This window comes from Denticeps clupeoides, chromosome 1 (assembly GCF_900700375.1).
Source record: "Denticeps clupeoides chromosome 1, fDenClu1.1, whole genome shotgun sequence".
In the NCBI taxonomy this organism is placed as follows: domain Eukaryota; kingdom Metazoa; phylum Chordata; class Actinopteri; order Clupeiformes; family Denticipitidae; genus Denticeps; species Denticeps clupeoides.
In genome coordinates, this window is record NC_041707.1 from 41,060,599 (window position 1) to 41,088,344 (window position 27,746).

The 27,746-nt window shown below is 43.8% G+C and overlaps 1 pseudogene; it reads left to right on the forward strand.

The window, feature by feature from the left end:
- Nucleotides 1-135: 135 nt before the first annotated feature.
- Nucleotides 136-14,229, forward strand: LOC114793339 (zinc finger protein 850-like; annotated as a pseudogene).
- Nucleotides 14,230-27,746: the final 13,517 nt, after the last annotated feature.

Here is a 27,746-nt window from a genome sequence, read left to right on the forward strand (position 1 = left end):
CCAGAAAGAGACATCGTTGCAGACAGAGTGAGATTCTTGTAAAAAACAGAAATCAGTTTTAAATTGCTCAGCAAAGAGACCAGGACTACAAATCCCAGAAGCCCCAGTGTTCTGATGACGTCATCGCCGCACATCTGGGCATCCAGCCCACCAGATTGACTGGGACAGAGGACCGCGTCGGTTCAACTTTCTCCGGGGGCTTCTGTGGACATTTGGACGCCGGTAAAGGAGACTCAGTCGTTTGATGGTAAGATCCACAGAACCGTTGTTGTTGTTGAGAGCGGAGTAGCTTCAACATTGCAGAGTAGCAAACTTTTCTGTTGTCTGCAGCGGAGTAGCTTAGCATCGCGCTAGCCGAGAAGGAAGGTGTTTAGAGTTATTCGTCGTTCCAACACTTATGAACTAGAGAAGAAAGACACGAAGCAGTTGAGTTCTTTTTACTTGCAAGGAGAGCGATCAGAGACGCGCATTACATCATACCTCCAACAGCTCTTAGTTCTCAGTCGCTTCCTCTCTTTATTTAGTACAGGGCGGTACATTTACCATAGGATCACACTATGTAAGCTAATAATTAATGTCTGCACGTAGGCTTGTTTCTTGGTAGACGCTCCATCACAAGGTCAAGCTCGCTGGCTTCTTGCTTCTCAGCAGCTGCTGGCCTCTTATCAAGTCGCGGTCATTCTGCAAAACACCCTTTGACCCACCAGTTTCTCATCCAATAGATTAATGATTAATATAGTTTGTGTATTCCAAAGATTAATGCAGTTTAATACATTGCATGATAACTTATATAAATTTTCCAACGGCGGAGAGGAGGGCTGGAGCATTAATGGGACTTTAAAAGCATTAATATGTACTTTCTCTAAAACTGCAGCATGTGTTCATATACTGATGTGGGTGTGTGTGTTCTGCTCGGCAGCAGGGTGAAAAATAACAGCGTTCATTGTTGCCTGGTAACATGAAGCCGGAAGATTTTTACGAAATGAAAATGAATCGCTTCAGTAAATCGATTCGATTCATCAGTCACGTGGCAGTCAGTACAGGAAACCGGGTTCTACTCCCTGTTGTCTGGTTCGTCAGTACAGGAAACGGGGTTCTACTCCCTGTTCTCTGGTTCGTCAGTACAGGAAACGGGGTTCTACTCCCTGTTGTCTGGTTCGTCAGTACAGGAAACGGGGTTCTACTCCCTGTTGTCTGGTTCGTCAGTACAGGAAACTGGGTTCTACTCCCTGTTGTCTGGTTCGTCAGTACAGGAAACGGGGTTCTACTCCCTGTTGTCTGGTTCGTCAGTACAGGAAACGGGGTTCTACTCCCTGTTGTCTGGTTCGTCAGTACAGGAAACGGGGTTCTACTCCCTGTTGTCTGGTTCGTCAGTACAGGAAACGGGGTTCTACTCCCTGTTGTCTGGTTCGTCAGTACAGGAAAAGGGTTTTTACTTCATGTTGTCTGGTTCGTCAGTACAGGAAACGGGGTTCTACTCCCTGTTGTCTGGTTCGTCTGTACAGGAAACTGGGTTCTACTCCCTGTTGTCTGGTTCGTCAGTACAGGAAACGGGGTTCTACTCCCTGTTGTCTGGTTCGTCAGTACAGGAAACGGGGTTCTACTCCCTGTTGTCTGGTTCGTCAGTACAGGAAAAGGGTTTTTACTTCATGTTGTCTGGTTCGTCAGTACAGGAAACGGGGTTCTACTCCCTGTTGTCTGGTTCGTCTGTACAGGAAACTGGGTTCTACTCCCTGTTGTCTGGTTCGTCAGTACAGGAAACGGGGTTCTACTCCCTGTTGTCTGGTTCGTCAGTACAGGAAACGGGGTTCTACTCCCTGTTGTCTGGTTCGTCAGTACAGGAAACGGGGTTCTACTCCCTGTTGTCTGGTTCGTCAGTACAGGAAACTGGGTTCTACTCCCTGTTGTCTGGTTCGTCAGTACAGGAAACGGGGTTCTACTCCCTGTTGTCTGGTTCGTCAGTACAGGAAACGGGGTTCTACTCCCTGTTGTCTGGTTCGTCAGTACAGGAAACGGGGTTCTACTCCCTGTTGTCTGGTTCGTCAGTACAGGAAACGGGGTTCTACTCCCTGTTGTCTGGTTCGTCAGTACAGGAAAAGGGTTTTTACTTCATGTTGTCTGGTTCGTCAGTACAGGAAACGGGGTTCTACTCCCTGTTGTCTGGTTCGTCAGTACAGGAAACGGGGTTCTACTCCCTGTTGTCTGGTTCGTCAGTACAGGAAACGGGGTTCTACTCCCTGTTGTCTGGTTCGTCAGTACAGGAAAAGGGTTTTTACTTCATGTTGTCTGGTTCGTCAGTACAGGAAACGGGGTTCTACTCCCTGTTGTCTGGTTCGTCTGTACAGGAAACTGGGTTCTACTCCCTGTTGTCTGGTTCGTCAGTACAGGAAACGGGGTTCTACTCCCTGTTGTCTGGTTCGTCAGTACAGGAAACGGGGTTCTACTCCCTGTTGTCTGGTTCGTCAGTACAGGAAACGGGGTTCTACTCCCTGTTGTCTGGTTCGTCAGTACAGGAAACGGGGTTCTACTCCCTGTTGTCTGGTTCGTCAGTACAGGAAACGGGGTTCTACTCCCTGTTGTCTGGTTCGTCAGTACAGGAAAAGGGTTTTTACTTCATGTTGTCTGGTTCGTCAGTACAGGAAACGGGGTTCTACTCCCTGTTCTCTGGTTCGTCAGTACAGGAAACGGGGTTCTACCCGATTCAGACCGGTGTTCTATTAATATATCCTACTCATCGAAACATCCTACCAAAGGCTACTGTGCATGTGCACACCCATAAACACATGCTGCCATCACACGGTTTTCAAAGTTTGGTTGGAGTAGTTAAAGGAAAAGACTGTAAGTACAGCACCAAATACTTGTTTCTTATCAGAACATACCTGTGGTTAAAGAGTCATAATTAATATTCAAACAGGTAAATCACTGGTGGTAGGACAATCTGATGGGTGTTTCTGAGCTATCACAAAATACTACTTGTGGTTTATGGACCGTATAATAGTATAATTATTATATAAACGAATTGCACATCGCATTTCTACAGCTACAGCTGGAATGATTCGATTACAAAAAATGTTCGAGGAAAATACTTTGCCTCAAGGCTTCGTTTTAATTTGTCACCAAAGTCCAGCTATTATCGTGTCACGCCCACGTATCATTGTTCTACATGGACTGTTTTAACCGACGCGCATTTCAAAGATTTAAGGAGGCGTGATTTATTGCGGGAAAATGAAGATACTGGTGTGCGTTAAAGGTATAAAATGTCTGAAATTTTAAGTGGACAACGTAGTGCGGTGTATACACTGTAAAACGGACCCGGCTTACCATAATAGTACTTCATCAAAACTACAGCACCTTAACGGAAAATATCCTCACGTAAACCGTATTTCTCCAAGCGGACTGGGAGCTTCTACAAGGTATCATATTTTCATGATTGCTAACTAACATTAGCGCTTCTTAGAACATACATGTTTTATAATTATTTCTGTTATGAGTGGATAGTAACGAGGCATGATAATGCATGAGATCTCACTCATGTTATTCATTCCTCCCTCCCTCCCGCGTGCCAAACACACACACACACACACACACACACTGATAGGTTATATCTCAAAACACGGCTTCCCCATATACATAACGTAGTAATAATAAATGCAACAGACGGACAAATCTATATTCATTAGCATATAGATTTACTTTTGGGCGAGTTTATAGCATTTGTTGTACATCACAGCAGCGCAGGCTTGCACATGCATTGCACACACATGCACTAAGACATTCTCTCTCTCTCTCTCTCTCTCTATTTTGCACATGACATTGCACAAAGACAACCATTCCACCTACCTCATCTGGATACAACTGGAAACTGAAATGTGTTGTTTGATTATTGGTAATACTTGAATTTTTATCTATTTACTTAATATTATAATTTTTTATTTATACATTTATATGGATCCACCTTAATAAAATGGGAATGGTTGGTGATATTAACGTCCTGTTTGTGGCACATTAGTATATGTGAGGGGGCAAACTTTTCAAGATGGGTGGTGACCATAGTGGCAATTTTGAAGTCGGCTTGGATCCAACTTTTTCAATAGGAAGAGGGTCATGTGACAAATCAAATTTCTTGGTAATTTCACAAGAAAACCAATGGTGTGCAATGGTTGGTTTTAACGTAACTTTATTCTTTCATGAGATGTTTCTGACCATTGAACACATAAAATGTGTTCAATGTCACCAATCATTCCCATCTTATTAAGGTTGGATATACCTTAATAAGATGGGAATGATTGGTGACATTGAACACATTTTAATATAAATGGCCCTCCCTGTATTTTCTTTTTACTATTTTGTACCTTTATACTTTTTTTCCTCTTTATTCTCAGATGGGCTATAGCAGGGGGTACAAACCCTTTTTTTAATTCAAATAAAACTAAGGACAAATAGGCTAACCTAGTTTTCATTTTTTTTTCATGTACATCATGAATGTTTCACAGAAAGAGTGATTAAATTATTAGTTCTGGAGCCAGTAACCCAAAGGTTTTAAGCTTTGATTTAATAAAAGTATTGAATAAAAAACTTTTGTGAGGAATAACAGCCAATTGCTTGCTCATTTTAAGAGGAGAAAAAAAATGATGAAGAAAAAAAAATGACAGAATACTCTTCCAAAAATATTCGATAGTTGCAGCCCTAGTGGCCATATTGCACACATGCGCAAATCAAATCGGGTTACCTGTCCAAATCGGGCAGCAATAACTTACCTTTTTTTTTTTTTTTTTTTTTTCTACACACTGCTGTTCCTGTTGATTTGTTGCAAAGTATTTTATAGTTTTTGGCTTCTTCTGTTTTTGAGATTTAAGGATTGTTTATTTTCATGTGTTCAGAATTAAAACGATCTTCTAAATAACAATTCAGAATGGTTTCTGCTGCCTTTCACCTTTAGTGCTCACACTGTGTCTATATTTGTTGAGCCTTTTCGAACTCTGACCCACAATCGTATTTAAATATGAAAAGTCGGAGTAAATTACGTCCAACTTCCAACCACCCTAATTGTTGCTGTTGGTGAGTAAGTGAAACGTCTCCCGCTTTGTCCCAGGTTCCCAGGATGTATCCCAGTCTGTCTCTGTCATCCACTGAAACCAGGACTGTGGTCCAGAACAACACACACGTTCCACTGAAGATGTTATCAGTTGTTCTTACTCGACTGGACCACGATAAAACTCTGGAACCAACAGGAAGTGACGAGAAGAACGTCTCCATCTCTTCTGGTGAGTGATTAACATGTGGCCCTGTCACCATAGTTGAAGTTGACTTTATTGTCATTTCAGCTTTATTGACATTACATAGTGAAACCAAATAAAGTTTCTCCAGAACCTGGTGCTACATGTAACATTTGAACAATTAAACAAAGTTACGTACTGACATAAAGTGCACATGTGTGACACAGACAATATGGGCCACATAAAGTCCAAACAGGTAGTGCAAGACTAGCATTTAACTAAAACATGTAGACAACAACGAGACAGTCAGCGCTAAACTAGTGAAATGAGTAATAAACGTGCAAATATTGCTGTGCAAAATGGAACAGTGCAATAATAGATAATATTATTCAATATAAAATGGTCCATTACTAGTTATTACTAAATTTACATTGTCACGGCAGGAAGTGGACAGTACAAGATAAGACAATAGCAAAGACACTGTCAACTGTATAATATATAAGTTCACTGTACAAATATGAGTTGTAATGTGAGTTGTAAAAGTATATACAAGATATATTTGTAAGATTTTACATATGTACAGAGTGGGTAGATATACACATATTGCATTGAAGAGAAGTGGAGAATATGTACTAGATGTGTGTGTTCATGTGGTCAGCTGTTGTAGAGCCTGATAGCGGTTGGCAGGAAAGACCTTCTGAATCTCCGTCCCACATTGTGGGTGCTTGCAGCCTGCCACTGAAGGAGCTGCTCAGTGCTGTTAGGGTCTCCTGCATGGGGTGGGAGATGTCCACCATTCTTCTGTGTTACGTCCCTGGACGTATGCTCCCACGTGTTCTCTGTGTCTGGCTGTGTTTTAGGTTGACTTCATGGGAGGAGTTGACGCCTTCCAGCTCCACTTACCATCTGACATTGGTCACCTCCACCTATATAAAGAGACTTTGGATAGTGTTCAGGAGGTCCCCAGGGTCTGCTAGACCCTTACGCTTTCGGGAGGTCCCCAGGGTCCACGGAGATCTGCATGGAGCTCAGCTCCGTTGGGGATCTCATTCGTGTTTCTTGTCGCTTTGTGTAATAGACCCTTTGTTGTTTGCCTGTGTTAGCCTGTTAGCAGTTAACCTGTTATGTGCCCTTTTTGTTAACTTGTGTGTGTTTGAGTTGTCCCCGCTGGACCATCACTTCCTTTAGGCTGTTTTAATGTTGGTTAGCTGTGTTGAGTCCGCTGTTTTATTGTACCTGTTAGCTCACTGTGAATAAAAGCACTGTTTGTACGCTTTGTTTGCTGGTGAGTGTGTGACAGTTGACCTCCTCCTCTCCACACCCTTGTTGCGTTTCTGAGACCCCTAGACTTAGGAATGTGACACCTGTCACTAACCACCTCCACTTGGTCCAGAGGGCATCCTAGATCAGAGCTCTGGGTCAGCCTGTTCAGTCTCTTCCTGTGCCCAGCAGAGATGCTTCCTCCCCAGCAGAATACACCATAAAAGATGGCTGAGGCCACCACAGAGTCATAAAAGGTCTTCAAGAGTGGGCCCTTCACCCCAAAAGACCTGAGCCTCCGCAGCAGTTACAGACTGCTCTGCCCTTTCCTGTTGAGGGCATCAGAGTTGTGAGACCAGTTTATTGCCTGGTCAGTTCTCTGTACTGCTTGTAGTCCCAGCTATTGCAGAGTCATCACAGAACTTCTGTAGGAAGCAGTTGGTGAAGTCTGCAGTGTACATGGTGAAGAGGAACTGTGCCAGAAACGTTCCCTGTAGGGCTCCCTTACTGCAGACACATAGTACTGAGTTTTCACATACACTGTTATACACGCGAGAATTCCCTGGGAATGTAGTACGGATGCATGCACCTGGAGCAACTTAGGGTTAAGTTGAACAGTCCGAATGCCATTTCATCCCCCCTCCACACCTGTAGGTGGCGCTCTAAGTCCCCGTCTAGTTCTCCGCGGTGAGTTAAACACCAGCACCAGGGACATTACTTTCCTCTCTTCAAAATGGAACAAAAGTAGGATTCTGTAGCGACTTACCCTGCTGCTGAACCCCCTTCTTCCTCCTCAAACACTCCAACATGTTTGCGTTTCAGGTGCTGGATCATTGCCGTGGTGCTCCCGTGCCGTGCCATGTCGCTTTTGCATATTTCCGCGCAGATTTCTCTGCCTCCGCCATGTATCTGTCCTCTACCTCGGCTCGTTTTTTTTTTTTTTTTTTGCTCCGCGCTGTCTATGAGGCGCCAAACTCTTCTTGCATCTGCGCGCGAGAGAGACTGAGTGTGTTCACTCCGCGATAAAATAAAGGGGTTTTTTTAATAATCAAATGTCTCTGCGTCGCGCGACACAACGAATCAATTAGGAAATTCGTTGCCAACTCTTTTAGTAATCGATTTTTATCGATTTAATCGATTCGTTGTTGCAGCCCTAGTGTTTTAGACTTTTCTTTCAACAACCCTACACCGGCAAATCTACCACCATGGAACGCATAAAATACAGTAGAGACACTCTTGTTTCTATTAGTATACAATGCACTTACAATTCGAAGACTTTGACTGCTTTTCCGGATCCCAGCTGGCCTGGTGAAACGGCGGCCCCGGGGGAAACAAGCCAGCGTCAGGAACAGGCTGAGGGCCCGTGCACACAGCACACCTCTGCCTAGCATCCTGCTCGCCAACGTCCAGTCACTGGAGAACAGGCTCGATGACCTCAGGGCCAGGGTAAAGTTCCAGAGAGACATCCGGGACTGCAACCTCCTCTGCTTCACCGAGACATGGCTGAACCCAGCGGTGCCGGACCACGCCATCCAGCCGGCCGAGTTCTTCTCGGTCCACCGCATGGACAGGACACGCGACTCGGGGAAGACAAGGGGAGGCGGAGTGTGTTTGATGGTAAATAACAACTGGTGCAACACCGTTGTCGCTCTCACACACTCGTGCTCACCGAATCTGGGACTATTGTCCAAGTGTCGTCCCTTTTACTTCACATCTGTCATCATCAGTGCCGCTTACATCCCACCGAAAGCGGACACGCACACTGCCATATGCGAACTGCAGGAGGCGCTCACACAGCACCAGACACTGCAACGGGACGCTGAGCTTATTGTGGCAGGAGATTTTAATAATGCCAGCCTCAAACGCGCAGCAACAAATTTTCATCAGCACATCACCTGCCCCATGTCGTGGAAGATGTTTCCATCACCGAGCAGCTGAGGTGTCACAATGAGAAACAGTTGAATTTTGTCAGGCTTTATTTACATGCGCGCATGGGAAGATTCGCTAAGAAGTCTCCTAGCTGGAAGCAATGGAGTTGGATTTCGGCTGGTTGTGGTAGGGCAGCACCAACCTGAGAATTAATTTCTGACAAACGTTTGTTGAAAGACATGCAATAAGTTAACATGTCATTCTCGCACAGAGCAGTGTTCAATGCAGGGATCCTCCTGATCCAGAAGAAGAAGTAAAATTAAACATGGAGAGAGACTGAATGCTCTTCTCAAAGGAAATCTGCAGCAAAATGTGTAGAATGCACGTTTGTGTAATTTATGTCAATGTATGTTGGTTTCCAGCATGTGTCAGTGTAGAGGGGGCCGAAACCTTATGTGGAACTTTCTCCAGAGCTTCAGCCATGCCTTTGTCTGGAACTTTCTCCAGGTCTTCAGCCATGCCTTTGTCTGGAACTCCACCTCGCGTCACCCATCAATCCAATTGGAAATGGATTGTCCTCTTCTCGGTCCACGTTTTCCACCATAGGCGACGCCGCGTCCTTTTCCTCTGCTTATGTTGGGGCATTCTCTCACCCAATGTCCTCTTCATGCAAATCATTTATGGCCCTAGACAAGGCTGCTCCCCCTCGTTTTGCTTTAGGGAGACGCTTAGAAGAGTTCAAAAGGTTATCAGTTGACCACGTCACTTACTAAGTGCGAGTGTCCGCTGCGGGATGCTGTAGTTTGTCTCGACGCGGGTCAGCTTCCACACGATGATGCTTTTATCTCTGGACGCGGACAGGATCATGTCGGGGAACTGCGGGGTCATGATGGTTGTAAACAGTGTCTGAACGCATCTTAGAGGGAGAAAATGGATTCAACACATTTTTTACCAGTCCAGAGAGCCCACTACTTGAGCTGGGGCCAACAGTTGTTCTGGCATTGGATGTCTCTTGTAGAGTCGGAACAGGGACATCTTCTGACGGAAGTAGTACTGCAGCAGGAATCGGCTGTAGATCTGTTTCTTCTTGGTCTGGTAGGGGCTATACGTTTTTGCAGGGTGGAGGGGTGGAGTCTAGACTCAGACAGATCCCCTAGAATTCTCATCGAAAACAAAGACACAACAGCAGCGGCAGAAACAGTATCTGATTTCGCAGCTTCAGTTTTTTCCCTTTTTTTCTTCTTGTTTCCCAACATGTCTATTCCTTCTGTAATGGAGTTCTATGTACTGTTGTTGTTGAGGGCTCAGACAGCCTGTGGGAAGAAGCTCCTCCTCATTCTCTCTGTGTGTGACTTCAGGGAGCGAAAGCGCTTCCCTGATTGCAACAGAGAGAAGAGTCCATTGTTGGGGTGGCTGAGGTCCTTCACTATCTTCCTGGCCCTGGTACAGCACCGTTTGCTGTAGATAGATTGAAAGTCAGGGAGCTTGGTATAGATGATGCGTTCAGCTGATTGAACCACCATCTGTAGGGCTCACCTGTCCTGCATGGTGCTGTTCCCAAACCAGGCTGAGATGTTTACCATCAGGATGCTCTCCATGGTGCAGGAGTAGAAGTTCCTGAGCACCTTGACGGGCAGTCTGAAGTCTCTCAGTTGTCTGAGGTGGTTTTTCACCACGGTGTTGATGTGACAGGACCATGACAGGTCCTACGTGATGTTAACACCGAGGTAACGGAAGCTGTCCACTCTCTCCACTGGGCTCCTGTTGATGATAGGGGTCTGGTAGGTCCTCTCCTGCTTTGTACTGACATCCACTATTAACTCCTTTGTCTTGCTGACGTTCAGGTGGAGATTGTTCCTCTGACACCAGTTCACCAGATTTCCAACCTCCTCCAGGTAGGCCGTCTCGTCGTTGTCAGAGATCAGGCCGGTTAGGAAGTTGGAGATCCACTGACAGAGAGATGAGCTGAGTCCCAGGTGCTCCAGCTTGGTGGTGAGTGTGGAAGGGATTATCGTGTTAAATGCTGAACTGTAGTCAATGAAAAGCATTTTAACATAGTTTCCCTTCCGAGTGTCCAGGTGGTTGAGTGCTGTTTTGAGGAGATGTGAGATGGCGTTGTCTGTGCATCGGTTTGGATAGTAGGCAAAGATCTTCATCACTACTGAGGTGAGGGCTACAGGGCGGTAGTCGTTGAGGGAGGCAGGATGTGGTTTCTTTGGGACCGGAACAATGATGGACTCCTTGAATCATGTGGGGATCACCGACTGAGATAGAGAGAGGTTGAATATCTCTGTAAACACAGGTGCTAGCTGGTCCGCGCAGGCTCTGAGGATTCTCCCCGAGATGCCGTCTGGTCCTGCTGCCTTCCTGGTGTTCACTCTCTTGAAGGATATCCTCACGTCATGCTTGGTGATGACGAACGTGTTCTCAGTGCTGGCAGTGTCCTCCCGTCTGCAGCTGATGGAGCCGCTAGCCGTAGCATCGCTAGCGCCTTTAGCTGCAGCCTCGAAGCGAGCATAGAATGTATTTAGCTCGTCTGCCAGAGACACGTCCGCGTTCGTCGTACCGGTGCTTTATAGTCCGTTATTGTCCTTAGTCCCCGCCACAGGCTCCTAGAGTCGCTCTGTTCGAGTTGTTCGAGTTGCGACTCCAGTTTCTTCCCGTAGCGCTGCTTCGCCTCCTCCACCGCTTTCCTGATGCTGTAAGACGCAGCCTTGTACCGTTCCATGTCCCCGGAAGCGGTCCCCGCGTTATAGGTCGCGGTGCGAGATTTCAGAGCGTCGCGGATGATTTTATCCACCCACAGCTTCTGAATGGGAAACGTTCTGACGATAGTTTTCTGAACGGTGTCATCCGTTAGTTTCCCAATGAAACTCACAACCGCTTCCGCAAACTCACTGATGTTTCCGGAACTACTCTGGAACATGCCCCAGTCTGCGTCATCAAATTTGATTTGAATTTGAAATATCCGGCGATAAAGAACAGTCCGTCGGGGCGTACATTCTGCAGATCACAAACAGCTCTGTACAGCACGCAGAGCACCTCCTTTTTCTGTCTTCTACTGAGATACCGTCGCGCCGCCATCTTACCGGAAGTGACCAGCTACTTGTCCAGCCACCATTGCTCAAAATGTTGGTTATTATTGGTCTGTGATCGCACAATAGTTCAAGTGCACTCTTACAAGTCTTGTTGAAGCTTTTATTCTTCAAATATTTGAATGTTGGCAAAGATTAAATAGAATTCTACTGAAACTATATTTTTTGAGCAGGATTTAAAAACAAATTACTGAACACATGTAATATTAAATATGATATTTTCCCTAAATGAGATAACCAGAGCAGTTTAATAGGAAAACATATTGTTGGTGGCTTCCCCTGATCCATTTGTCTTGTTTTACATTTTTCCTCTTTTGGCCAGTATTAAGAGATTATTTAGTTGAATAACATATTCTTTTAAGAAACGTGCTTTGTGTGTATCTGTATGAACGTGTTTTTACCTTTTACTACAGCTGGAACCAAAGTAGTCAAGAGAAGAATGAGGAAGAATGCAGAGACGTTCCAATGCAAACAAGAGTCTAACAAGAGTTTTATACAAGTAGAAAAACTTCAGTCGCACCAGAAGATACATACTGGAGAGAAGAACTACCAGTGTGTGGAGTGTGGAAAGAGTTTTTCACAAAGATCAAACCTTAGAAAACACCAGAGGATACATACTGGAGAGAAGCCCTACCAGTGTGTAGATTGTGGGAAGAGTTTTTCACGAAGACCAGACCTTAAAAAACACCAGAGTATACATACTGGAGAGAAGCCCTACCAGTGTGTAGATTGTGGGAAGAGTTTTTCACGAAGACCAGACCTTAAAAAACACCAGAGTATACATACTGGAGAGAAGCCCTACCAGTGTGTAGAGTGTGGGAAGAGTTTTTCACATTCGTCAAACCTTAAAATACACCAGAGGAGACATACTGGAGAAAAGCCCTACCAGTGTGTAGAGTGTGGGAAGAGTTTTTTACGAGCATCAAACCTTCAAGTCCATCAGAGAATACATACTGGAGAGAAGCCCTACCAGTGTGTAGAGTGTGGGAAGAGTTTTTCACAAACATCAACCTTCAAAAAACACCAGAGGATACATACTGGAGAGAAGCCCTACCAGTGTATAGAGTGTGGGGCGAGTTTTTCATCTGCAGGATCCCTTAAAGTCCACCAGAGGATACACATTGGAGAGAAGCCCTACCAGTGTGTAGTGTGTGGGAAGAGTTTTTCACATGCATCAAACCTTAAAATACACCAGAAGAGACATACTGGAGAGAATCCCTACCAGTGTGTAGAGTGTGGGACGAGTTTTTCACGAAAATCACACCTTAAACAACACCAGATGATGCATACTGGAGAGAAGCCCTACCAGTGTGGACATTGTGGGAAGAGTTTTTCACGAAAATCACACCTTAAACAACACCAGATGATGCATACTGGAGAGAAGCCCTACCAGTGTGTAGAGTGTGGGACAAGTTTTTCACATGCAGAATCCCTTAAAGTCCACCAGAGGATACATACTGGAGAGAAGCCTTACCAGTGTGTAGAGTGTGGGATGAGTTTATCACATGCAGAATCCCTTAAAGTCCACCAGAGGATACATACTGGAGAGAAGCCCTACCAGTGTGTAGAGTGTGGGGCGAGTTTTTCATATGCAGGATCCCTTAAAGTCCACCAGATGATACATACTGGATACAAGCCCTACCAGTGTGTAGAGTGTGGGACGAGTTTTTCACAAAGATCACACCTTAAAAAACACCAGATGATGCATACTGGAGAGAAGCCCTACCAGTGTGTAGAGTGTGGGAAGAGTTTTTCACATGCAGAATCCCTTAAAGTCCACCAGAGGATACATACTGGAGAGAAGCCCTACCAGTGTGTAGAGTGTGGGAAGAGTTTTTCACAAGCATCAAACCTTAAAATACACCAGAGGAGACATACTGGAGAGAAGCCCTACCAGTGTGTAGAGTGTGGGAAGAGTTTTTCACATGCAGAATCCCTTAAAGTCCACCAGGGGATACATACTGGAGAGAAGCCCTACCAGTGTGTAGAGTGTGGGAAGAGGTTTTCACGAACATCAGCCCTTAACAAACACAGCACGATCCATACTGGAGAGAAGCCCTACCAGTGTGTAGAGTGTGGGAAGAGTTTTATACGAGCATCAAACTTTCAAGTCCATCAGAGAATACATACTGGAGAGAAGCCCTACCAGTGTGTAGAGTGTGGGAAGAGTTTTTCACAAACATCAACCTTCAAAAAACACCAGAGGATACATACTGGAGAGAAGCCCTACCAGTGTGTAGAGTGTGGGAAGAGGTTTTCACAAACATCAAACCTTAAAATACACCAGAGGAGACATACTGGAGAGAAGCCCTACTAGTGTGTAGAGTGTGGGAAGAGGTTTTCACAAACATCAACCTTCAAAAAACACCAGAGGATACACATAGTGGAGAGAAGCCCTACGAGTGTGTAGAGTGTGGGAAGAGTTTTACACAAGCAATAACCCTTCAAGTCTACCAGATGATACATACTGGTAGGGCTTCTCTCCAGATTGTAGAGTGTGGGAAGACTTTTTCACGAACATCAGCCCTTAACAAACACAGCACGATCCATACTGGAGAGAAGCCCTACCAGTGTGTAGAGTGAGGGAGTTTTTTTTTTTTTTTTTTTTTCTTAGCCTTGTCTTTTCATAAAAGTATCATAAAGTCATAAATTCCAGACTATAGAGCACATATACAGTGTGTGTGTGTATGTATATTGGGTTGGGAGCTGGGTCTATACTACGCAAGCTATTGTGCCGGAGTTAAATGGTTAGACTAGATTTATAAGTATATTTCTTCTTTCTTGTGTCTTTTATTTTCTTATTTCCTAAAGACTTTTATTTTGTTTACCTGTATTCTGATGTGGGTAAGGGAATTATAATGACAATCCGGGTGTTTGTTTAGTTGTAGAATGTTAAAGTGTGTTAATGTTTCTGGTTATATCATATGTTTCTGTATTTTTGTTTGTTTAGTTTATGGTTATTGTAAAAAGTTATGTGGGTTCTAAAACTTTCACCCCCGAAAATGCAGCCGTGCCCTTGGGTTAGTGGGTTGGAGACCCGGTTTAGTTCTCTTGGACACATGGCGTGAGCTGTGAGAGGTGCGTGGGGTTTGTGTGCAAAACGTTATTTCTTTCATTTTAATTTATGTACATATTAGGAATATTTTGCATGTGTTTTAATGTTCTATTAATACTGTATATTGTAGAGAGAGGTGCATGATTTGAACCTGGGTCTTCTGGTTCATAGGCGAGTATGTTACCCCCTAGGCTACTACCACCCATCACATCACATTCTGCATGTAGAATATTTTCATTGAATCTGTTAAAGACACGATGTTCTGACGCGACCTTGCTTTTTTTACAGAATACACTTTGCACAGAAAATCTCTTGGGTGTCAGCTCATCATTTGTGGTTCAAGAAACGAAATCAAAAAGTTACACAACGCAGAAGAAGAAGCGCTACACTATGATGACTTTCACCTTGATATTTTAGCGCGGATGTGTACCTAGCCGAATTGAACTGTAGGGGGCGAGAACGAGTCTTCGAACTGTGAAATAACCACATCAAACGTGACGTGGTAACATGGATGCAGCTATTTAACTGAATAAACAGTTGGTAAACACAAGTACATCTTATTGAACATAATCTATTTTCATCACCAATTATCATAGTAGAACAGCTTTCTCAAGCAGTTTGTGATGCATTTTGGAAACAGGAGATGAGCCACTGGTCTAATGCGCCACCTGGCTTGAGAAACCCGTTCTCAAAGACTTACTTTTAGTCATTATTTGGGTAGCACACATATTCTGAATGCCTTCGGCAGAATTCAAATGAGCCATTTTAATCTAGATTAATCTAGATTAATATTGATTACTCTAGATTTATCCAGATTAATTCCACGATTACAGTGAGATTAATCTATATTAAGAAAATTAATCTATGCCCACCTCTAATATATATATATACACATACACACACACACACACATATATATATATATATATTTCCACAACTACTAATTTTAAATGAAAAAAGAAACTGCATATAAATAAGATGCACTGCTCTATAAAACGCAGGTGTCCCGGTGAAACATGACATATTATCATAGGCTGATCTGATTAAGTGTGAGTGGAAAAATTTCTTTGCTTGCTTCCATGCTACCCCTGAAATTGTAAATAAATATGATTTAACAGAGCCAGCAGTGGCCGGGCAGGAATGCCTTTTTTTTATACTTGGAAATTCTGACACCAATTCACATTTAAAGAAGAAAGGGATGGGTGAATCTGATCATGCAATGCAATTGCCAGCAACCAAGCTCCTTTCAGCAAGCTACCAAGCTACTCTTTTTTTTTTTTTTTTTTGTCCTAATCAGGAAGAGGGTCTTTGAAAATGCTGTTTTTTTCCTTGTGCAAGGCAATTTTTTTTTAATTAAGTGATGGAATATGTTGCTGACAGTAAATACTTTTCGATGGCATATTTTATGTTTGTCTAATACTCTTCCACTTTTCAGCTTTATAAATAAAGAAATGGTTAATGAAAAACAGGACTTTTTATTATCTGTGATTGCTACATTCATGTGGTTGTAAAAAGCATGACAATAAGTAATCCAAAGTATTCAGAATACGTTACGAATACTTAACGAAATATGTTACAAACTATGAACAGGACGGGGCATCTGCTAACACATTATGTCGAATGTCCAGGATGAAACCTTGGAGAAATAAGGACCACAGCATGAGGCGTTGAGTGACATTCTTCAGCCTAGACAGAAGAGTCAGAGGGTTGTGGTCAGAATTTGGGTCTGTCAACACTGGCATTTACATTCACAGCATTTATCCAGAGCGACTTACAATCAGTAGTTACAGGGACAGTCCCCCCCTGGAGCAATTTAAGCTTAAGTGTCTTGCTTAGGGACAAAATGGTAGTAAGTGGGATTTGAACCTGGGTCTCCTGGTTCACAGACAAGTGTCTTACGCACTAGGCTACTACCAGCACTACTGGCGTCCCCAATGTTATGTTTTGAAGTACACCCTAACTTTCAGTCGACCAGTTAAATCAGTTAACAACTCAAATGATGAACAGCATCATGAAAATTATGACACGATCTGTGATAGTAACCAATCACGCCGAGAAACGGCATAGCTAGCACCTCATGCGAGTAGCAGGGAAAAACGGAGAAAAACACCACCTTTGCCTCCATGGGGCGCACTTGACCTTGGCCAACCTGTTTTGGGTGCCGCATAAAACACCAAGCACAGCGTTTTCATGTGGCCCAGCCACGTAAGCGAATGCACCAGCACCACGTCATCTAAGTACACTTTGACAATCAGGCACGTAGCATGCAGAACAAACTTAATCCACGTAGTCATCAATAAGCGGCAACGGTAACGAATCAGGGCCCAGTGACCGAGACCTGGAGTGATAACGAACGGATAAGGGGAGGCCTGCAGACGATGAAAAGCAGGAAACCAGCGACCATGACCTCGGCAACAGTGAAGCAGGAAATAAGCCTACGTGATTTTATGGTAAATGTACCGCCCTGTACAAACTAAATAAAAAGAGAGGAAGCGACTGAGACCGTAGAGCTGTTGGAGGCATGATGTCTCTGATCGCTCTCCTTGCAAGTAAAAAAGAACTCACTTTGTGTCATTCTTCTCTTTATAAGTTTATAAGCGTTGGAACAACGTATAACTCTTAACACAACGAAAGCTCCGATCATTGAATTTCCAATACAACGGCCGAGGATTATAATTGCGTGATACTTTAATAGTAATAATAATAAGGATAGTCTTACGATTAGAAAGGGGTGTGGGCAATATGTCCACATCAATGTTATCTTTAGCTTATTATCAATTAATTTCAAAAGAGTTTTGGAATTGTACCCATAAACATCTACGAATATGAAAATTAATTTGTTAAACTGAATTTTCTGACAAATGACATGCTCACCAGGATTTACATTTTACATTTACAGCATTTATCAGACGTCCTTATCCAGAGCGACTTACAATCAGTAGTTACAGGGACAGTCCCCCCTGGAGACACTTAGGGTTATGTGTCTTGCTCAGGGACACAATGGTAGTAAGAGGGATTTGAACCTGGGTCTTCTGGTTCATAGGCGAGTGTGTTACCCCCTAGGGGCAGAGGTGGCCTAGCGGTTAAGGAAGCGGCCCTGTAATCAGAAGGTTGCCGGTTTGAATCCCGATCCGCCAAGGTACCACTGAGGTACCACTAGGGTGGTAGTAGCCTAGTGGGTAACATACTCGCCTATGAACCAGAAGACCCGGGTTCGAATCCCACTTACTACCATTGTGTCCCTGAGCAAGACACTTAACCCTAAATTGCTCCAGGGAGACTGTCCCTGTAACTACTGATTGTAAGTCGCTCTGGATAAGGGCGTCTCATAAATGCTGTAAATGTAAATGTAGGTGCCACTGAGCAAAGCATCGTCCCCACACACTGCTCCCCGGGCGCCGGTCATGGCTGCCCACTGCTCACTCAGGGTGATGGGTTAAATGCAGAGGACAAATTTCACTGTGTGCACCGTGTGCTTCACTTAGGCTACTACCACCCATCACATCACATTCTGCATGTAGAATATTTTCATTGAATCTGTTCTGAAATACATGAGTTACCCCACTGAGATCTCCGGAAAGAGACATCGTTGCAAACAGAGTGAGATTCTTGTAAAAAACAGAAATCAGTTTTAAATTGCTCAGCAAAGAGACCAGGACTACAAATCCCAGAAGCCCCAGTGTTCTGATGACGTCATCGCCGCGCATCCGGGCATCCAGCCCACCAGATTGACTGGGACGGAGGACCGCTTCGGTTCAACTTTCTCCGGGGGCTTCTGTGGACATTTGGACGCCGGTAAAGTAGACTCAGTCGTTTGATGGTAAGTTGTCCGGAGGATCCACAGAACCGTAGTTGTTGTTGTTGAGAGCGGAGTAGCTTTAACGTTGCTCAGTAGCAAACTTTTCTGTTGTCTGCAGCGGAGTAGCTTAGCATCGCGCTAGCCGAGAAGGAAGGTACGGCGGAGAGGAGGGCTGGAGCGTTAATGGGACTTTACAATTCACAAAGAATATAGAGAAGTTCTGCGTGTAGAAGTTCCAGCTGCGGTCTCCATCATGCCAGACCGTACCGTGTAAACAGAAAGTACACGATATCTCAACTTCACTGTGTACTTTCTCTAAAACCGCAGCATGTGTTCATATACTGATGTGGGTGTGTGTGTTCTGCTCGGCAGCAGGTTGAAAAATAACAGCGTTCATTGTTGCCTGGTAACATGAAGCCGGAAGATTTTTACGAAATGAAAATGAATCGCTTCAGTAAATCGATTCGATTCATCAGTCACGTGGCAGTCAGTACAGGAAACGGTGTTCTACTTCCTGTTGTCGGGTTCGTCGGTACAGGAAACATGGTTCTATCCCCTGTTGTCTTGTTCGTCAGTACAGGAAACAGGCTTCTACTGTAAGGTTGTTCATCCTACTTATCGAAACGTCCTACGCCCATTAACACATGCAGCCATCACACAGTTTTGGTTGGAATAGTTAGTAAGTACAGCACCAAATACTTGTAATGTTCTTATCAGAACATACTTGTGGTTAAAGAGTCATAATTAATATTCAAACAGGTAAAACACTGGAGGTAGGACAATCTGATGGGTGTACTTGTGGTTTATGGACAGTATAATAGTATAATTATTATATAAACTGGTTGCACATCGCATTTGTACAGCTAGCAGGAACATGCATTATAAAAGGTAGGACAATCTGACAGAACACCTGTAACCCTATTTAGACTGCACATGCTGTTAGGCTGTGGTTTAGGCCTGAACATGGTGGCCTGAAAAGATTATTCTCCAAGCGGACTCGGAGTTTCTACAAGGTATAGTATTTTTATGATTGCTAACTAACATTAGCGCTTAGAACGTACATGATTTGTAATTATTTGTGTTATGAGCCGATAGTGACGAGGCATGCTAATGCATGAGATCTCATGTTATTCATTCCTCCCTCCCTCACGCGTGCCAAACACACACACACACACACACACACTGATAGGTTACATCTCAAAACACGCCTTCTTGATACATAAGGTAGTAATAATAAATGCAACAGACGGACAAATCTATATTCATTAGCATATAGATTTACTTTTGGGCGAGTTTATAGCATTTTGTTGTACATCACAGCGGCGCAGGCTTGCACATGCATTGCACACACATGCACTAAGACATTCTCTCTCTTTATGTTGCACATAACATTCCACCTACCTACCTGAACTGGATACAACTGGAAACTGAACTGTATTGTTTAAGTTGGATTATTAGTAATACTAATATTGTTTATTTATAGAGGGTGGGCCATTAATATGGATCCACCTTAATAAAATGGGAATGGCTGGTGATATTAGCGTCCTGTTTGTGGCACATTAGTATATTTGAGGGGGCAAACTTTTCAAGATGGGTGGTGACCATAGTGGCCATTTTGAAGTTGGTCATCTTGGATCCAACTTTAGTTTTTTCCAATAGGAAGAGGGTCATGTGACACATCAAATGTATTGGTAATTTCACAAGAAAAACTATGGTGTGCTGGTTTTAACGTAACTTTATTCTTTCCTGAGTTATTTACAAGTTTCTGACCACTTATAAAATGTGTTCAATGTCACCAACCATTCCCGTTTTATTAAGGTGTATCCATATAAATGGCCCTCCCTGTATTTTCTTTTTACTATTTTCCCTCTATTTTCAGATGGGCGATAGCAGGGGGTACAAATAGGCTAACCTATATTTCATAGTTTTTTTTCATGTATATCATTAATGTTTCACAGAAAGAGTGATTAAATTATTAGTTCTGGAGCCAGTCACCCAAAGGTTTTAAGCTTTAGAATTAAAATGGTCTGCTAAATAACAATTCAGAATGGTTTCTGCTGCCTTTCACTTTTAGTGCTCACACTGTGTCTATATTTGTTGAGCCTTTTCGAACTCTGACCCACAATCGTATTTAAATATGAAAAGTCGGAGTAAATTACGTCCAACTTCCAACCACCCTAATTGTTGCTGTTGGTGAATAAGTGAAACATCTCCCGCTTTGTCCCAGGTTCCCAGGATGGATCCCAGTCTGTCTCAGTCGTCCACTGAGACCAGGACTGTGGTCCAGAACAACACACGCGTTCCACTGAAGATGTTATCAGTTGTTCTTACACGACTGGACCACGATAAAACTCTGGAACCAACAGGAAGTGACGAGAAGAACATCTCCATCTCTTCTGGTGAGTGATTAACATGTGGCCCTGTCACCATAGTTGAAGTTGACTTTATTGTCATTTCAGCTTTATTGACATTACATAGTGAAACCAAATAAAGTTTCTCCAGAACCTGGTGCTACATGTAACATTTGAACAATTAAACAAAGTTACGTACTGACATAAAGTGCACATGTGTGACACAGACAATATGGGCCACATAAAGTCCAAACAGGTAGTGCAAGATTAGCATTTAACTAAAACATGTAGACAACAACGAGACAGTCAGCGCTAAACTAGTGAAATGAGTAATAAACGTGCAAAAAATAGTGCAAAAATTGCTGTGCAAAATGGAACGGTGCATTAATAGATAATATTATTCAATATAAAATAAGATGGTCCATTACCATTACTGTTGTAGAGCCTGACAGGAAAGACCTTCTGATTCTCCGTCCCACATTGTGGGTGCTGCAGCCTGCCGCTGAAGGAGCTGCTCAGTGCTATTAGGGTCTCCTGCATGGGGTGGGAGATGTTGTCCACCATTCTCCTGTCACTCACCACCTCAACTGGGTCCAGAGGGCATCCTAGATCAGAGCTCTTCCTGTGCCCAGCAGAGATGCTTCCTCCCCAGCAGAATACACCATAAAAGATGGCTGAGGCCACCACAGAGTCATAAAATGTCTTCAAGAGTGGGCCCTTCACCCCAAAAGACCTGAGCCTCCGCAGCAGTTACAGACTGCTCTGCCCTTTCCTGTCGAGGGCATCAGAGTTGTGAGTCCAGTTTATTGCCTGGTCAGTTTGTGATGAGGCCAGCTATTACAGAGTCATCAGAGAACTTCTGTAGGAAGCAGTTGGTGAAGTCTGCAGTGTACATGGTGAAGAGAAACTGTGCCAGAAACGTTCCCTGTAGGGCTCCCTTACTGCAGACCTGTCTTTGGGACACATACTACTGAGTTTTCACATATTGTGGTCTGTTGATCAGGTAGTCCAGGATCCAAGTTGTGAGGTGATGATTCACTCCCGTGTGTTCCAGCTTGTCCCTCAGGATTGTGGGAAGGAAGGTGTTGGAAGGCACTGGAGAAATTAAAGAACATGATTCTCACAGTGCTCCCAGCAGTCTCCAGGTGAGAGAGGGAACGATATACGAGGTGAATGATGGGGAGGAGTGAGCAGTATGTTTAGTGGCCGAGGTGGTACAGCAGTGGGTGTGGGGATGTCTGCAGCCAATGTTGAAGACTGAATTCCGGATGAACTTGTTATAGAAGTGATTGAGTTCTTTTGCCCACCTCACATCCCCCACCAGCAGAGAGTTCTTATCTTTGTGGCCTGAGATGGTTCTAAGGCCTCTCCATACTTTGTTCAGGTTGTTGTGCTGAAGCTGGTTCTCTATCCTCTGCCTATAGTCTCTTTTTTCCTCCCTGATCAGTCCTTTCAGCTCCCTTTGCACCCTTTTCAACTCCTCCCTGTCTCCAGATTTGAAGTCCCTCCTCTTCTGCCTGAGGACTGCTTTTATTTCTGGGGTAATCCAGGGTTTGTTGTTGAAGGAGCATGGCATAGTCCTGGTGGGTACGGTGTTATCCACACAGAAGTTAATGTAGTCCGTGACGCAGGTGACAAGGCTGTCCTCCCCGTGGTCATCACAGAGCACCTCCCACACAGTAGACTCAAAATAGTCCTTAAGTGCCTCCTCGCTCTCCTCAGACCATCTCTGTACTGTACGGGTGACTGGTGGCTCCCTGCGCTCTAAGGGCTTGTACACAGGGACAAGGTGAACCAGGTTGTATTCTAATCTTCCCAGGGGAGGGAGGGGTGACAAACATTATGCCTCTTTTGTGTTGGCATACAGTAAGTCTTATGTTATTGTCTCTGGTGGGGCGTGTCACATACTGGGTAAAGGTGGGTAGTGTGCTGTCCAGTGATGCATGATTATAATCCCCCGATATTGAAAAAGAGGGCTCTTTGGGATTTGAGTCTGTAGTCTGCTGACTACAGAGTGGAGAGACTGCCTCCGCGTTGGCTGAGGTGGAGACATACACTGTTATACACGCGAGAATTCCCTGGGAAGGTAGTACGGATGCATGCTAATGGCTAACAGCTCAATGTCTCTGCTGCAGAGTTGCTCTTTCACAGTGACGTGCCCAGGTTTACACCATCTGTCGTTCAGAAACACTACCAGTCCCCTTTCTTTCCTCTTGCTTCTCTCCCTTATCCTCTCCAGCAGTTGGAATAGCGGTGTTAGCCAGGTCTCCGTTAGCATCATGCACAGACTGGTGACGTTAGCCTATACGAGATCTCCTCTTGTCGCAAAGTCCATCATGTTGATGGAATTTTTGCAGAACTGACTTGAGCTTTGCATGGTTGAAATGTCCGGCGAAGAACAGTCCGTCGTGGCGTACATTCTGCAGATCGCCAACGGCAACAGCACGCAGAGCGCCTCCTTCTTCTGTCTTCTACTGAGCTACCGTCGTGCCGCCATCTTACCGGGAGTGACCAGCTACTTGTCCAGCCACCATTGCTGGACAATAAATTGTCCCCCAAAATGTTGATTATAATTGGTCTGTGATCGCACAATAGTGCAAGTGCAGTTGAAGCTTTTATTGTTAAAATATTTGGATGTTGGCAAATTACTGAACCTTTACATGTTTCCCTCAATGAGATAACCAGAGCAGTTTAATAGGAAAACATATTGTTGGTGACTTCCCCTGATCCATTTGTCTTGTTTTACATTTTTCCTCTTTTGGCCACAATTAAGAGATTATTTAGTTGAATAACATATTCTTTTAAGAAACGTGCTTCGTGTGTATCTGTATGAACGTGTTTTTACCTTTTACTACAGCTGGAACCAAAGTAGTCAAGAGAAGAATGAGGAAGAATGCAGAGACGTTCGAATGCAAACAAGTGTCTAACAAGAGTTTTATACGAGTAGAAAAACTTCAGTCGCACCAGAAGATACATACTGGAGAGAAGAACTACCAGTGTGTGGAGTGTGGGACGAGTTTTTCACAAAGATCAGACCTTAAAAAACACCAGATGATACATACAGGAGAGAAGCCCTACCAATGTGTACCATGTGGGAAGAGTTTTTTACAAGCATCACACCTTCAAGTCCATCAGAGAATACATACTGGAGAAAAGCCCTACCAGTGTGTAGAGTGTGGGAAGAGGTTTTCACAAACATCAACCTTCAAAAAACACCAGAGGACACATACTGGAGAGAAGCCCTACCAATGTACAGAGTGTGGGAAGAGTTTTTCACATGCAGAATCCCTTAAAGGGCACCAGATGATACATACTGGAGAGAAGCCCTACCAGTGTGTAGAGTGTGGGATGAGTTTTTCACAAACATCAACCCTCAAAAAACACCAGAGGACACATACTGGAGAGAAGCCCTACCAATGTACAGAGTGTGGGAAGAGTTTTTCACAAGCAATAACCCTTAAAGAACACCAGATGATACATACTGGAGAGAAGCCCTACCAGTGTGTAGAGTGTGGGAAGAGTTTTTCACGAGCATCAAACCTTAAAGAACACCAGATGATACATACTGGAGAAAAGCCCTACCAATGTACAGAGTGTGGGAAGAGTTTTTCACTAGCATCAACCCTTAAAAAACACAAGAGGACACATACTGGAGAGAAGCCCTACCAGTGTGTAGAGTGTGGGAAGAGTTTTACGCAAGCATCAACCCTTAAAAAACACCAGAGGACACATACTGGAGTGAAGCCCTACCAGTGTGAAGAGTGTGGGACGGGTTTTTCACAAAGATCAGACCTTAAAAAACACCAGATGATACATACCGAAGAGAAGCCCTACCAGTGTGTATACTGTGGGAAGATTTTTTCACATGCATCAAACCTTACAGTCCACCAGAGGATACATACTGGAGAGAAGCCCTACCAGTGTGTAGAGTGTGGGAAAAGTTTTTTACTAGCATCACACCTTCAAGTCCATCAGAGGATACATACTGGAGAGAAGCCCTACCAGTGTGTACCGTGTGGGAAGAGTTTTACACAAGCATCAACCTTCAAAAAACACCAGAGGACACATACTGGAGAGAAGCCCTACCAGTGTGTAGAGTGTGGGAAGAGTTTTTCACATGCAAAATCCCTTAAAGTCCACCAGATGATACATACTGGAGAGAAGCCCTACCAGTGTGTAGACTGTGGGAAGAGTTTTACACAAGCATCAACCTTCAAAAAACACCAGAGGACACATACTGGAGAGAAGCCCTACCAGTGTGTAGAGTGTGGGAAGAGTTTTTCACATGCAGAATCCCTTAAAGTCCACCAGAGGATACATACTGGAGAGAAGCCCTACCAGTGTGTAGACTGTGGGAAGAGTTTTTCACGAGCATCAACCCTTAAAAAACACCAGAGGAGACATACTGGAGAGAAGCCCTACCAGTGTGTAGAGTGAGGGTAGAGTTTTTCACATGCTGTGTGTGTGTGTGTGTGTGTGTGTGTGTGTGTGTGTATATATATATATATATATATATATATATATATATATTCCACACCTACAAATTTTAAATAAAAAAAGAAACTGCATATAAATAAGCTGCACTGCTCTATAAGACGCAGGTGTCCCGGGTGAAACATGAGATATTGTCATAGGCTGATCTGATTAAGTGCGAGTGTAACAATTTCGAGTTCTGGCGGTGTTCCGTGTGTCCAGGTGCTTTTCCATTTCCTGGATATCGAACAGAGCTAATACTTTTCATTCAAGTTCAGCAATTTTTTTCTGCTGAGATCGGAACAACTCCAACACGTCCACATTGTTGGGGAGTAACGGAATACATGTAACAGCGTAATGTATTTAGAATACAAAACATGAGTAACTATTTTGTTACAGTTACCGTTTAAATGAGTGATAATCAGAATACAGTTACTTTGTTGATATAAATGGATTACACAGCGGTCTTTTCCTGTTTCATATGTTAGGCTATCCCCTCTCTATCTCCAGCCTATAGAAACATCTGGAAGTCAGTTCTTTAAAAAAAATCAGGAAGAGGGTCTTTGAAAATGCTGTTTTTTTCCTTGTGCAAGGCTACTTTTTATTTTAACTAAGTGATGGAATATGTTGGTGACAGTAAATACTTTTCGATGGCATATTTTATGTTTGTCTAATACTCTTCCACTTGTCAGCTTTATAAATAAAGAAATAGTTAAAAAAAAACAGGACTTTTTATTATCTGTGATTGCTACATTCATGTGGTTGTAAAAAGCATGACAATATATTAAGTAACCCAAAGTATTCAGAATACGTTACTCACATTGAGTAACTTAACGAAATATGTTACAAACTACATTTTGGGGCATGTATTCTGTAATCTGTAACGGAATACATTTTAAAAAGTAACCTTCCCAACACTGCACGTCCAACACATCGATCCACGTATCCTCAACCAAACACCCCAATTCTATATACAGCACATATAAAGAGTCAAACACACTACCAGAGGGGAATCCACTCACATGCAAATACACACACGGGCAGAGGAGGATTCACTTAGGTTGGAGAACCAACAGTAGAGGGGCAGTGGTGGCCTACGTTGAGGAAATCAAAAATAACACACAGTGTTGATCAATCCATAAATGAACAGGACGGGGCATCTGCTAACACATTATGTCGAATGTCCAGGATGAAACCTTGGAGAAATAAGGACCACAGCATGAGGCGTTGAGTGGCATTCTTCAGCCTAGACAGAAGAGTCAGAGGGTTGTGGTCAGAATTTGGGTCTGTCAACACTGGCATTTACATTTACAGCATTTATCCAGAGCGACTTACAATCAGTAGTTACAGGGACAGTCCCCCCCTGGAGCAACTTAAGCTTAAGTGTCTTGCTTAGGGACAAAATGGTAGTAAGTGGGATTTGAACCTGGGTCTCCTGGTTCACAGACAAGTGTCTTACGCACTAGGCTACTACCAGCACTACTGGCGTCCCCAATGTTATGTTTTGAAGTACACCCTAACTTTCAGTCGACCAGTTAAATCAGTTAACAACTCAAATGATGAACAGCATCATGAAAATTATGACACGATCTGTGATAGTAACCAATCACGCCGAGAAACGGCATAGCTAGCACCTCATGCGAGTAGCAGGGAAAAACGGAGAAAAACACCACCTTTGCCTCCATGGGGCGCACTTGACCTTGGCCAACCTGTTTTGGGTGCCGCATAAAACACCAAGCACAGCGTTTTCATGTGGCCCAGCCACGTAAGCGAATGCACCAGCACCACGTCATCTAAGTACACTTTGACAATCAGGCACGTAGCATGCAGAACAAACTTAATCCACGTAGTCATCAATAAGCGGCAACGGTAACGAATCAGGGCCCAGTGACCGAGACCTGGAGTGATAACGAACGGATAAGGGGAGGCCTGCAGACGATGAAAAGCAGGAAACCAGCGACCATGACCTCGGCAACAGTGAAGCAGGAAATAAGCCTACGTGATTTTATGGTAAATGTACCGCCCTGTACAAACTAAATAAAAAGAGAGGAAGCGACTGAGACCGTAGAGCTGTTGGAGGCATGATGTCTCTGATCGCTCTCCTTGCAAGTAAAAAAGAACTCACTTTGTGTCATTCTTCTCTTTATAAGTTTATAAATGTTGGAACAACGTATAACTCTTAACACAACGAAATTTTTTGACAAATGACGTGCTCACCAGGATTTACATTTTACATTTACAGCATTTATCAGACGTCCTTATCCAGAGCGACTTACAATCAGTAGTTACAGGGACAGTCCCCCCTGGAGACACTTAGGGTTAAGTGTCTTGCTCAGGGACACAATGGTAGTAAGAGGGATTTGAACCTGGGTCTTCTGGTTCATAGGCGAGTGTTTTACCCCCTAGGCTACTACCACCCATCACATCACATTCTGTATGTAGAATATTTTCATTGAATCTGTTCTGAAATACATGAGTTACCCCACTGAGATCTCCGGAAAGAGACATCGTTGCAAACAGAGTGAGATTCTTGTAAAAAACAGAAATCAGTTTTAAATTGCTCAGCAAAGAGACCAGGACTACAAATCCCAGAAGCCCCAGTGTTCTGATGACGTCATCGCCGCGCAT